General features: G+C 40.3%; 1 protein-coding gene across 2 annotated transcripts in view; it reads right to left on the reverse strand.

The window, feature by feature from the left end:
- The window catches only part of JAG2 (jagged canonical Notch ligand 2), a 134504-nt gene that overhangs the window by 106224 nt on the left and 14006 nt on the right, over positions 1-14274 (reverse strand). The gene's annotated exons all lie outside the window — the stretch shown is intronic.

Here is a 14274-nt window from a genome sequence, read left to right on the forward strand (position 1 = left end):
GACGTAACATCATTTTTCACATTATACAAAAAAATTGTGCTAGCTTTACTGTTTAGTTTTTTTTTTTTTTTTTCTTAATTCATTGAAGTGTATTTTTGCACAGAGCAGGTAAGTATAGACATTTTTACATATATTTATTTAAATGAACCTTCACCATCCCTTTAAAACAAAAAAAAATCTGCTATAAAATTAAAGGCTTTAGTTCTTAGTTCCTGTATAGCTTTCCCATATCCCAATACAGTAATAGTGTACCTCTTTCCCAGGAAAGTCAAAGGAATCCACAGGTCTTGGACCATCACAGCCCTGCCTCTCCTCCTTGTCCAATCAGAGAATGCTTTGCATTCATAATTAAACAAAATGCAAAGTTTTCTCTGAATGGCTCCTCTGCTGAGCGAGAGATCCCCTGTGATTCACTATGCAGCAGGGCAATGGCTTGGTGCGGGTCCTAAAAGCAAGAAATATTGTAGTGGTGGCGACTACAGCGATTTTCTAGTTCCACGAGATCGGTCCGGTAAAATATATCCATATTTACATTAATCTAAGCTGGAACAATGTAACTAAGCAAAAGTTTCCATGCCTGGAATTTAAACTAGATGTGAACTCTTACCTTGTAAAGCAACCCATTAAAACAGAAAATGATAAGATAGCCATCCATATACACCCCCCCCTCCCCCACACACACACTTTTTTCCAAATAAGTGATAACATAATCTCTGTTCTCAGCTGCATAAGGAGGAGAGGTGGGGGTGGAGAAACAGCAGTGCAACGATCTCAAAGTGAAGTGTTGTGCAGCGGGGGGGGTGTTTCAGCACAAGTCTGATCATTTGAGGACAGGCAGGCTATTCTCCCAGCACAGCCAGAATTCACCAGGTATTTCACACAAGGAATATAAAAGAACCGGATATTTTTTACACAAGTACATGGTACAGCAGACACTAGGAATATGAAATAATGGTGTAATATACTCTTTAAATTTGTCAAGACAAAGCAAATACAAAAACATCCACACAGAAAGATTTACAAATAATTTAAAGTGGTTCTAAAGGTTCAATGACTTTACCTTCATGCATAAAAAAGGTAAAAACCTTCTCCCAATGGACCCTCTGGATAACAAGAAGTGGGTTAAAAACGGTGGCCAGTGGTGTGGGTATTCGTTTCCTCCCACACTACGATAGGCGAGAGTGTGCATGCGATATCGGGGCATTAAAGGGTTACTAAACCCTCTTTTAGAAACAAACATGTCATACTTACCTCCGTTTAAATCAAGCCTTTCTACTAGGGATTTAAATTGTGATTTCAGGCTACTTTTCCACTAGATGCGACTTGGGACTGCAAAGTCATATGACAAGTCATACCCCATGATTTCCAATGAGTACCATTCATATCTGTGCAACTTCAAGTCGCAGCGACTTCAAAGTGGTCCCTGCACTACTTTGGTCCCACTTTGATGCGACTTGAGGACCTCAAGAACACACATGCATGGCTTCAAGCCGCGGCAAAAATCACGTGACCTTCAGGTCGCAATAGTGGAAACCTGGGCTAAATCGACTTGATTTAAATCAAATCCAACCTGGAAAGGCCAATTCACATCAGCTGCTGCGTTACAATACAGCGGCTGGTGTGCTTCGTGTCTGAAACACCACAGTGCTGAAAAACGCCAATCTCAGCACATCGCACTGTTCACAGACACCCAACGCAGTCCTACCGCATATGGTGTAAATATACCCTCAAACTTTGCCTCTGTGCAGGAGCTTCCTGTAATAAAGACCTGTCATTACTGCTCTCTCTCCTTGTGCAGGGTGACTGGTCTGGTCTCCGCCCCCTCCTGTAGTTTTAAGCAGGAAGCCTGTAGCAGGTAGTGATGCTGGGCCCCTCCCTCCGCTCTGCTTTAGCTACAGCACAGTGATGATGTCGCTGCTACTTTTGCAAGGTAACATATGGGTTCGTATAGACATTTGGTGTACACAGAGTGGATTAATCTTTGTGGCTGAGGAATATTGTATATTCAAATTAATTAAGTACAATGAAAGAAAAAAAAAGTAAAACATGCCACAACATTTATACAACCCTAATGATACATGGGGCCAATATTCAGAGCATAGGACTTTACAAAGAGCTTTACGAACCACGTTACAATTTATAGCGACATAATCTGTACATGGGTATAAGAACAGTTCATATACTTTTCAGATGGATTATAATGCAAAGTACAGCATAAACTATCAGCCAATGCAAAACAATGAAATCTTGCTTCAACTCCTAATACATGAGCCATGTGCCTGCTGGTAACTGCGGATATGCCACAGACATGCAGCAAGAGAAGCCTTTCCTTTTAATTATATGTACTGCGCACATCATTAGCTCATGGAGCTACTGGGAACTGAGTGGGTTCAAAGCACTGCTGCCATAATAACATCACCCTAAATGTGAGCATCGTAGATGTGAAATATAATCAGTCCTGGGAACAGGCAGTGACATTCCCTGCACTGAGACGCTTTACAATATGACCAGAAGACCATTTAAGGCTCATTTATTCCAAAATTTCCTGCATTTCCACAATTGGAATACACATAAAGGAATTGTTCCTACCTGCCAAAGGATTTGCATTTATGCTGATCTCCATAGGTAGTTTTTTGGTAAAGGTGAACAAACCCTTTAAGCCAGGGGTCTTCAAACTATGGCCCATCATGCCTAGTCATGTCTGTGAACGTCAGAGTTTTACAATGCCTCATGGGATGTGTAGTTCCATAACAGCAGGAGGGCCGTAGTTTGAAGATCCCTGCTTTAAGCCATACAAGAGGCAAGGGTCATTTTTAGAAAAGCAGACCCTTTAAATGGGATCTCCATTAAAAAAAAAATATTTTGCCATATAGGACAAGTCATCAGGACATTCTGACCAATGCAGAGCTCCAGGGAAAATTCGAAAAACTACCCTTGCAATGGTGCTTTCCCCACTGCAATGCTCATTTTGCCTAGGGGTCCTTTAAATGCAGTTTACTTGCCTTATCCCTTGCTTCTACCTCTGTGCAACCAGTCTCCCCAAAGCCTTTTTTCAGAGCTCCCAGCTGTTGGTTAAACTCAGACAGCATCATGGACAATGCAGCACCACCACCCAGAGCGTCAGAGGGAAGACTAGAGCACCGGCAAGGGTGAAGATGAGTAAAATGGCTTTTTAAATGGTACCCTAGACCAGTGGTCATCAACCCTGTCCTCAGGGCCCACTAACAGGCCAGGTTTGCAAGATAACTGAAATACAACACAGGTGATATCATTTTCTGCTCAGTGGTTGCAGTATTCTAGTCTGCATCTCCCCAAGGTAATACATAAAACCTGGCCTGTTAGTGGGCCCTGAGGACAGGAGTTGATGACCACTGCCCTAGACAATAGTTTTAAACTTTGCCCCAGAGTTCAACTTTAACTGAGTACCCTTCCAATTCAATGTGAAGATACACTACCACAAAGTTTCTCTGACAATCTCCTCCCTAAGTTGCCGATACAAAATCGTTCAACCATAACATGATCACCCACCATAACCGTAAAGGTATGGATTCCACTAGACCTCTGAAGGTATGCTGTGGTATCTGGCGCCAAGCAGTCAGTAGCAGATCCTTTAAGTCCTATAAGTTGTGAGGCATTCATGGGTTGGACTTGTTTTTCCAGCACATCCCACCGACGCTCAATTTGATTGAGATCTGGAGAATTTGGAGTCAACACCCTCAACTCACTGTGTCCCTCAAATCATTCTTGAGGGGCCACCTGCTTTCATTGTTTCATGGTCTAGTTCTGATGCTCATGTGTCCATTGTAGGCACTTTGGGCTGTGGACACGGGTCAGCATGGGCACCCTGACCGGTCTGTAGCTATGTAGCCCCATACACAACAAAATGCAAAGCACTGTGTTCGGACACCTTTCTATCGGAAACCAATATTAACTTTTTCAGAAATCTGAGCTCAAGTAGCTGATCGGACTACACAGGCTAGCCTTCACTCCCCATATGAATCATTGAGCCTTGGCTGTCCATGACCCAAGTTCGCTGGTTTTTCTTTTTTGACCATTTTTGGCATGTCCTGACCACTGTAGACCAGGACTATCCCAAGAGCTGCAGTTTGAAGTTGCTCTGACCCAGTCATCTAGCCATTACAATTTGGCCTTTGTCAAAAATGCTCCAATCCTGAAGCTTGACCATTTTTTCTACTTTCAATAAATCAACTTCGGGGACAACATCTTCACTTGCTGCTTAATAGTAACAGGATAACCAATGTTATTCTTCACTTTACCTGTCAGAGGTCACAATGTTATATTGATCGGTGCATGTGCCTAAAATTTGGCATCCACTCCAAAGATCTTAGTTGAGAACCCCAGACAGCCAAGAATGGGAGGTGCAGAAAAAGTTGGGAGACCAATTGATGAAAACAGCGACTACTGTCATCCAGCAAAATCATTTTAACCAAGAAACATGAATGTTGCCATTTTGGACCTTTTCTTCCTAGCTGCTTGGCTGTTATGTTGACTATTGGCGTCTTTGGGTAACTAGATCAAGTATGCAAATAAGAAATTTACTTTCCCGATGGTGTGGTATGCTGCCATAAATTGGAGCGAGGAAAGGAAAATTATGGCAATTAATACAATTTTCCATTCTCAACATGTATACTTGCTCTGGATCAGTGTCTGTACAGAAGCTATGAGTACAGCGTGACACAAGGCAACATTTTCAGAAGAAAAGGTCAGCAAATGGCAGCCCCCGTGTTTCTTCTAACAGGTGTACTTTTCATCCTGCCCTAAAGTGCATCCAAGTCCAAACTTTTCTAGTGTTGAATTTAGGGCTGAAACAACTAATCGATTAATCGACAACTAATCGATTATGAAAATAATTACTAATAATAATTACTAAACGATTACTATTTTCATAATCGATTAATCGGCCAGTAACATAATGGGGTTAAAAAAAAATTAAATTGAGCCTTTTATAGTAAAAAAGAGCAAATAATCGCTACTGTAAATGTTACTTTCACAGTTCTACAGTAAAAAAATGAACCCCTTACAATAGAGATTATTTGCTTTTTTTGTACTATAAAGGGCTAATTTTAGTTTTTTTTAAACCCCCATTATGTTACTAAACCTCTTAGACGTGGTTCACATCTGTGTGTTTTTTGGTGCTTTTTGCAGAAACGCACTGCAGTTCATTTACATGGTTTCCTATGGGACACGTTCACATCTATGCTTTTTTTCAGCTGCTGCGTATTTGGAAAGGTTCAGGGACTTTTTTTTATGTAAAACGGTGCTTTTTTGGTTCAATACACTTCAATGGAAAAGCTGCAGAAAAGCATGTAATGCGTTTTTGTAGCAATTTGTGTTTTTTAATCTGCCCAACAACAAATTGGGCCAAAAAAATGCAAAAAAAAAATGCAAATTGCAGCAAAATCACGTGCGCAAAAATCAAAACGCACAGCAAAAAGCATTGCAGAAACATATCAAAAGCAAACTGCATAGGTGTGCACCGAGCCTTATGCTGGCCACACGGATCAATTTTCAGAAGAGAATATTCAGATGAAAAATCTTTGTACATTCGCTGAATGAAAGAATGTTTGAAATTTTCACTTGTTTTTAACATTCTGTTTTTAAAATGAACGAAAACCACATACACCGTCTGAAAATTCCTTTGACCAAGAAGTTTTCTATTTACAAATTGTCACCATGGTTGAAAATGAACGTCAATTTGACCCCACTAACAATTAAAAAATTGAACAAATGTTCTTAAAATGCCATTTTTTTTGAAGGAAGACATTGTTTGTTTTTTAAATAAAAAAAAATTGATCTCTGAGTCTGATGATATTTACCAGATTCACCCTTTTTTAATAGTATATATCCTCTAATAGTATATACAGTATATCTCTCCTCTAATAGTATATACAGTATATCTCTCCTCTAATAGTATATACAGTATATCTCATCTAATTGTATATACAGTATATCTCTTCTGTCTGTTATTCTCAGAGTGGATTAGATATGTTGCTCCCTAACCATATAGTTATTTATATTTACCACTGCATAGAGATATTTAAGAATAAATTGCCTTTTTTTTTAAACTTTACATATTAACTAAATTATACACAACACTTTTTTTTTTTTTTAAGCTTATCAACCGATTAATCGATTAATCGAAACAATAATCGGCCAACTAATCGATTATGAAAATAATCGTTAGTTGCAGCCCTAGTTTATAATAGGCAACCAAATATCATCAAAACAGGAGAGCGTCAGATTTAAGTTGGTGATCCTCTGGGAGATGATGCAAAAGCGTCAGAATAGGCCACGCCCTACGTGTTTTGTCATAGGGACGTCAACTGGAGCGTCAACTGGCACGCTCCAGTTGACGTCCCTATGACGAAACGCGTAGGGCGTGGCCTATTCTGACGCTTTTGCATCATCTCCCAGAGGATCACCAACTTAAATCTGACGCTCTCCTGTTTTGATGATATTTGGTTGCCTATTATAAACTGCTTAAATGTGAGTACCATTCTGTCATCTGCGTTCAATAAAGAGTGTTTTATGGTTTTACGCTATGGAATCTCCTCTTTCTTCTCTTATGCCTAAAACGTCACCGTGACCCAAAAACAGCCTGTGGATTGCCGCACAGTGGCATACACTGTGACTGGGCATTACCCCCACAGGGGTTAAAGAAGCTGGTGAGTGTCCGCATGATCACAAGACACGAGCACCTGGTCACCTTGCTGTTTTATGTTTGGTTTTATTTTCGTTGAATTTTTTATTTGCAATTTTGGTTTATACTTTATATGCGACTTTACATATGGGATTTGGCTACACACGATTTACCAAGTATTTCTATGAATTAGGACTGTGCCACACCCACACACTAACCCTTCACTTACCTTCTGTTTTTTCCACCTTGGTGGAAATCACATTTGTGGAGGCAGCAGTCCTTTATGCGATTTCTTCCATTGTTTCCATTTTTTTTCATTTTCTCCACTTTTTTCTCCACTAGGACAACGTTACACCTACACACTCCAAAGGGGGTCACTTTGCTGTTTTATGTTTGGTTTTATTTTCGTTGAATTTTTTATTTGAAATTTTGGTTTATGCGACTTTACATATGGGATTTGGCTACACAGAATTTACCAAGTATTTCATTAAATTAGGACAGCGCCACACCCACACACTAACCCTTCACTTACCTTCTGTTTTTTCCACCTAGGTGGAAATCACATCTGTGGAGGCAGCAGTCCTTTATGCGATTTCTTCCATTGTTTCCATTTTTTTCCATTTTCTCCACTTTTTTAATTTTCTGTTCCGTTGCGCGGATACACCACTCATATTTCATGGATATGATTTTGCACGCTCCAGTCTTAGTAAAGGAATGTATGTCACAGTTCCTGTCTCAGTGGTGGTGGATCCTGCTGTTGATCATTAAACACCCATGCATGGCCTGGCTGCTAGCCCTGTAGCAACCGCTGATACCATGCGACTGAGCCGCACAGCGTCGTGGGTCTCTATAGGCTGCATAACAATCTCTCAATGGGTGACCATGCTCATTCCTCCACAGTATCTATGGAGGGAGACATGGGCTGCTCACCTAATATGGACTACAAACATGTCCATATCTCCATCTTCATAGCATGGGGCAGGGCAATTGGTAGTTTACATAAAATAGCTAGGAATGAAGATATTCTTCTGTGTAACTTACAAGGAGTGACAAGAACATCATATTTCTGGCAAGATCAACAGGTATTTTCTGTATTTGCAGAAATGTTCTTAGCTATAACGCTATAACTTTTGCGCAAACCAATTAATATACATTTAGGAGAGAGCTCCGCCGCTCAGATGGATCCACCTGCAAAAATGTCCTTGATCTCCAGAGAGAAGTAGAGCCCCAGGTGCTGGCTATTGCATTGTAGATGAGGATAGACGGAGAAATTCTGGGCAGCCGCACATCGGTAGAATTTTCTTATGCCTTTATTTGTGAACCAGGATCACAAAGTATGTATGACACCAAAGCAGAGTGGTACAGAAAGACAGTTGACGCGTTTCACACTTTTACCAAGTGCTTACTCATAGCTTATTAATTAATATACATTTATTGCAATTTTTTTTTTTTTACCAAAAATATGTAGCAGAATACATATTGGCCTAAACTGATGAATAAATTCGTTTTTTTAGATTTTTTTATTTGGATATGTATTATAGCAGAAAGTAAAAAATATTGGGTTTTTTTTCAAAATTGTCGGTCTATTTTTGTTTATAGCACAAAAAATAAAAACAGGAGAGGTAATCAAATACAACGACGCAGTGCCGTATCACAAAAAAATGGCCTGGTCATTAAGGGGGTAACTCCTTCAAGGGCTGAAGTGGTTAAAGTGGTTGTAACCCTAAACAAAAACAAAAAATTAGGGCTGAAACAACTAATCGATTAATCGACAACTAATCGATTATGAAAATAATCGATTACTATTTTCATAATCGATTAATCGGCCAGTAACATAATGGGGTTAAAAAAAAATTAAATTGAGCCTTTTATAGTAAAAAAGAGCAAATAATCGCTACTGTAAATGTTACTTTCACAGTTCTACAGTAAAAAAATGAACCCCTTACAATAGAGATTATTTGCTTTTTTTGTACTATAAAGGGCTAATTTTAGTTTTTTTTTAAACCCCCATTATGTTACTAAACCTCTTAGACGTGGTTCACATCTGTGTGTTTTTTGGTGCTTTTTGCAGAAACGCACTGCAGTTCATTTACATGGTTTCCTATGGGACACGTTCACATCTATGCTTTTTTTCAGCTGCTGCGTATTTGGAAAGGTTCAGGGACTTTTTTTATGTAAAACGGTGCTTTTTTGGTTCAATACACTTCAATGGAAAAGCTGCAGAAAAGCATGTAATGCGTTTTTGTAGCAATTTGTGTTTTTTAATCTGCCCAACAACAAATTGGGCCAAAAAAATGCAAAAAAAAATGCAAATTGCAGCAAAATCACGTGCGCAAAAATCAAAACGCACAGCAAAAAGCATTGCAGAAACATATCAAAAGCAAACTGCATAGGTGTGCACCGAGCCTTATGCTGGCCACACGGATCAATTTTCAGAAGAGAATATTCAGATGAAAAATCTTTGTACATTCGCTGAATGAAAGAATGTTTGAAATTTTCACTTGTTTTTAACATTCTGTTTTTAAAATGAACGAAAACCACATACACCGTCTGAAAATTCCTTTGACCAAGAAGTTTTCTATTTACAAATTGTCACCATGGTTGAAAATGAACGTCAATTTGACCCCACTAACAATTAAAAAATTGAACAAATGTTCTTAAAATGCCATTTTTTTTGAAGGAAGACATTGTTTGTTTTTTAAATAAAAAAAAATTGATCTCTGAGTCTGATGATATTTACCAGATTCACCCTTTTTTAATAGTATATATCCTCTAATAGTATATACAGTATATCTCTCCTCTAATAGTATATACAGTATATCTCTCCTCTAATAGTATATACAGTATATCTCATCTAATTGTATATACAGTATATCTCTTCTGTCTGTTATTCTCAGAGTGGATTAGATATGTTGCTCCCTAACCATATAGTTATTTATATTTACCACTGCATAGAGATATTTAAGAATAAATTGCCTTTTTTTTAAAACTTTACATATTAACTAAATTATACACAACACTTTTTTTTTTTTTTAAGCTTATCAACCGATTAATCGAAACAATAATCGGCCAACTAATCGATTATGAAAATAATCGTTAGTTGCAGCCCTAGTTGAATTACCTGGTGAGAGGCTAGAACCCCCGTCAGGTTTTTATTGCCTTCTCGGTCTCAGTTAGGTAAATTCACCCCTCCATTTGCCCTAAAGACCATAGTGAGGGAAAATCCTTGAAAAGAGGAAAAGTCCTGAGTTGTCACAAGAACAGGAATAAAGGTAGATCTTTCAATGGGGACACATGTTCCAGTGACATAAATCTAAAGACAGATATGTGTGTGTGTATATATATATATATATATATATATATATATATATATATATATATATATATATATATATATATATATATATATATATATATATATATATATATATATATATATATATACATATACACACATATACACACATATACACACATACATACATACACACATCTACCAACAACTATATAGTGCAAGGGCCTACCTGACTGGATTGTTTAGGTCTGTCCCCATGTTATATAGTTTTGGTTAATCAAAAGGATATTGTACAGATTGTATAGTGAATGGTCAGTAAGTAAGAGGGTCTTTCCCCTAATTTGGAGAGAGTTCCTCTCACTTCCTGTTGTGTTTATAGGCCATGAAATTGACGGAAATCTCCCTAATTAGACACAGATGGTAAAATACAAAAAGGTGAGCTCTAATGTGCTGCAGAGCAATTTCTGCATTTTTAGGGCTCATGGCTATATAACAAATTCTGGCATATTTCACCACCAGGAAGCCAATATGTGTCATGAACAGCTGCTTAAAATATTGCATCTGCGTATGTGTTTACAACTTTGGTTTCAAAATTTGTGTCCAGAGTTGTACGTCTCTATGCATACGCAGGTACATGCATGTATACAGCCACTAACTTCTAAAGGCAGCTGTATGCAGCACCTGTGGGTCCTTGGCAGGGAAATACTCCAGAATGTACACTACCGTTCAAAAGTTTGGGGTCACATTGAAATGTCCTTATTTTTGAAGGAAAAGCACTGTACTTTTAAATGAAGCTAACTTTAAACTAGTCCTAACTTTAAACAAATATACTCTATACATTGCTAATGTGGTAAATGACTATTCTAACTGCAAATGTCTAGTTTTTGGTGCAATATCTACATAGGTGTATAGAGGCCCATTTCCAGCAACTATCACTCCAGTGTTCTAATGGTACAATGTGTTTGCTCATTGGCTCAGAAGGCTAATTGATGATTAGCAAACCCTTGGGCAATCATGTTCACACATCTAAAAACAGTCTAGCTCCTTCCAGAAGCTACAAAACTGACCTTCCTGTGAGCAGATTGAGTTTCTGGAGCATCACATTTGTGGGGTCAATTAAACGCTCAAAATGGCCAGAAAAAGAGAACTTTCATCTGAAACTCGACAGTCTATTCTTGTTCTTAGAAATGAAGGCTATTCCATGCGAGAAATTGCAAAGAAATTGAAGATTTCCTACAACGGTGTGTACTACTCCCTTCAGAGGACAGCACAAACAGGCTCTAACCAGAGTAGAATAAGAAGTGGGAGGCCGCGTTGCACAACTAAGCAAGAAGATAAGCACATTAGAGTCTCTAGTTTGAGAAACAGACGCCTCACAGGTCCCCAACTGGCATCTTCATTAAATAGTACCCGCAAAACACCAGTGTCAACATCTACAGTGAAGAGGCAGCTGCGGGATTTTGGGCTTCAGGGCAGAGTGGCAAAGAAAAAGCCATATCTGAGACTGGCCAATAAAAGAAAAAGATTAAGATGGGCAAAAGAACACAGACATTGGACAGAGGAAGACTGGAAAAAAGTGTTGTGGACGGATGCCAAAGGTGTGCAATGCTGTAATTGCTGCAAAAGGAGGATTCTTTGATGAAAGCAAAGTTTGATGTAAAAACAATGTTATTTCAAATACAAATCATTATTTCTAACCTTGTCAATGTCTTGACTCTATTTTCTATTCATTTCACAACGTATGGTGGTGAATAAGTGTGACTTTTCATGGAAAACACAAAATTGTTTGGGTGACCCCAAACTTTTGAACGGTAGTGTATGCTATAAGGCCAGATACAGCCACATGCATGCATGAGCCATTATGCAACCCTCTGCAATACATTGCCATGACTGCCATTGATCAGGTGCAGAAAAACACAGGTCTTGTGGATGAGCCCTAAAACTATCTGCCGACACAATGTTAATGCATCTTGAGGGGGGGTGGTGGGGTGGGGGGGGCACAGTTAGGCATGCACGCCCTGGGCTCTAGGTGACATTGTCCCAGCACTGTGCGTGCTGGAGGTTGCTTTTACTGTTTATTTGCAAAAAACACTCAGCCCCTGACTGAGCATCCATCAAAAAAGCTCACAATGGCAAGCGCTCTTTGGCAGGGCTCGACAAATCCCAGGCGCCAGGTGACCGTTGCGACTAGAAATTGTGCCCTGGCGCCTGGGCTTTTGTCAGTGACAAGTGCCTCTGCTACAGGGCGGGTAGTGGGGTCTTGGCCAGGAACGCGATTAGCGGTGGCAGCGGGGATGGAGCAGGAGGAGAGTGGCACAGCAGCCGCTGATACGGCGGGAGGAATGAGTGGCCAGCAGAGAGAAGTCCAGCTGGGGATCCCCGGCGGCCCGTCATCCCCGCTGCTGCCCTGCCCCAGGGTATTGCAGGAGGCAGCGGCTTGGCTAAGGAAGGTGTCAGCCCGGCTCAGGAACATGGGGGATCCAGAGTCTGGTATCCCAGCACCAGAGCGCCCTGCTCCTCTGGCTGGAGAGGCTGAGCACGGGAGAAGAGGTGCTGAGCCAGGAGCAGTTCATAGAAATGCTGGAGAGTCGAGCCAGTGGCCCGGAGGGTGAGGAGATAATTCCCTGCCTGCCAGCATGTCCAGCCCGGGTACACACTGCACACAGCAAATTGTCCTCCAGACTTTTTATTGCATAGTTCATTCGTTAATTTTCCATTTGCGGCAAGAAAGTGGACACATAATTGGAAAAAAAAAAAAAAAAGGAGGAGGAAGCGCCAATCCCATGTGCAAACCTATAAAATATATAGCATATATCACCTATACCCTGTGCAACGTATCAATTAATGCATATGCAAATAAAAAAAAAAAACAAATATATCATTCTCTAATAACGTGCAAAGTGTCTTGTGTTGATAAAAAAAACAAATTGCATATATAAGAAATGTCCAATTATAAAGTCCAACTAATGCATGCCAAAAAATATCAAGTTCTGCAAACCACTAATGGATGGGAACTCTTGCCGCTGACCCCCCCCCCCCCCATTACTCTTTATAAGAATTTCTGATGTTATTAAAAACAGCATAGCTGCTGTTCCCTTATCCTTTTTTAATTTTTTTTTTTTCATGGGGCTGTTTATGCCCAGTATTAGTCCAGTAGCGCAGGTTTTCCTCTTTTAACACAATAACATCCGTATGTACGACAGCGTGGTGTACATCCCTGTACATAAATTGTTTGATACGGATTCTGGGCAGGCTTGAGAAAGAAACTGCAGCGCCCCCCCCCAAAACATGCCGCTGCACCCCTATGTGCAGCCTTCTTCACAAGGACAATATATGACCACACCCCCCCACCCACCCCCCCGAGTGGGATCCTAGATTCAAAGCAAATTTGTCAAGCCCTGCTCTTTGGACAGCCCAGCCATGTAACCGTGCTGACCAATGTAGAGCACATCTCTGACTTCTTTGAGTAAGGTGTCCCAGAAGAAAGAAGCACTTCGTATTGGTCAGCGCAGTCATGCTGACCAATGAGTGCTTGACAAAGTAAGCATCTTGATAAATACCAGGGCCGTCTTTACAATTGATTGGACCCTGGGCAAAAATTTTCTTGCCCCCCCCCCCCCCCCACTCCATGCAGTTTCGCTCTCCACCTGCTTTGAGGCATACAAAAAATAGCAGCTAGACTCAAAATCAGTTTACTGAATCAGATCAGGCAGCGATTGAGATTGGTTGGCAGAGGTTACAGTGTATCGTTACCACTCACTGATTAGTTGCTAGAGGTTACAGCACAGTATTTATGCTCGTTGATTGGTTGCTAGAAATTACTGTACATCAATACTGCTCACTGATTGGTTGCTAGATGTTACTGCACATCATTACCGCTTACTGATTGGTTGCTAGAGGCTACAGCACATCATCTCCTCACTACCTGCACACCATAGACCAAGGAGGTGGGGGGACAGAAACCAATAGGTGAATAGACAGAAAACTCCTAGGGATCCTAGGACTCCTGGGATTAGTGGCAGTGCTGGGGGGGGGGGGGGGGTGGGGGTGGGTGTGATCAATTTGCAGCATGCCCTTTATCCCCCCAGTGGGCAGCCTTCTATATAGGTGATGGTGGATATGACCTCAGGGTGGCATGATATACATATGAATGCTGCCAGTCCGCCGCTATTTACATATGAATGCAGCCTCTATTTACATATCAATGCTGGTATTTACATGTAAACACAGGGTCTGGCGAGTCATCTGTACACAAAAATAGGGCAGAGCTGGGCAGCATCAGTAACAGAACTTCACACTGAGATATCAGGACACAGCA

This window comes from Aquarana catesbeiana, linkage group LG13 (assembly GCF_042186555.1).
Source record: "Aquarana catesbeiana isolate 2022-GZ linkage group LG13, ASM4218655v1, whole genome shotgun sequence".
Lineage (NCBI taxonomy): Eukaryota > Metazoa > Chordata > Amphibia > Anura > Ranidae > Aquarana > Aquarana catesbeiana.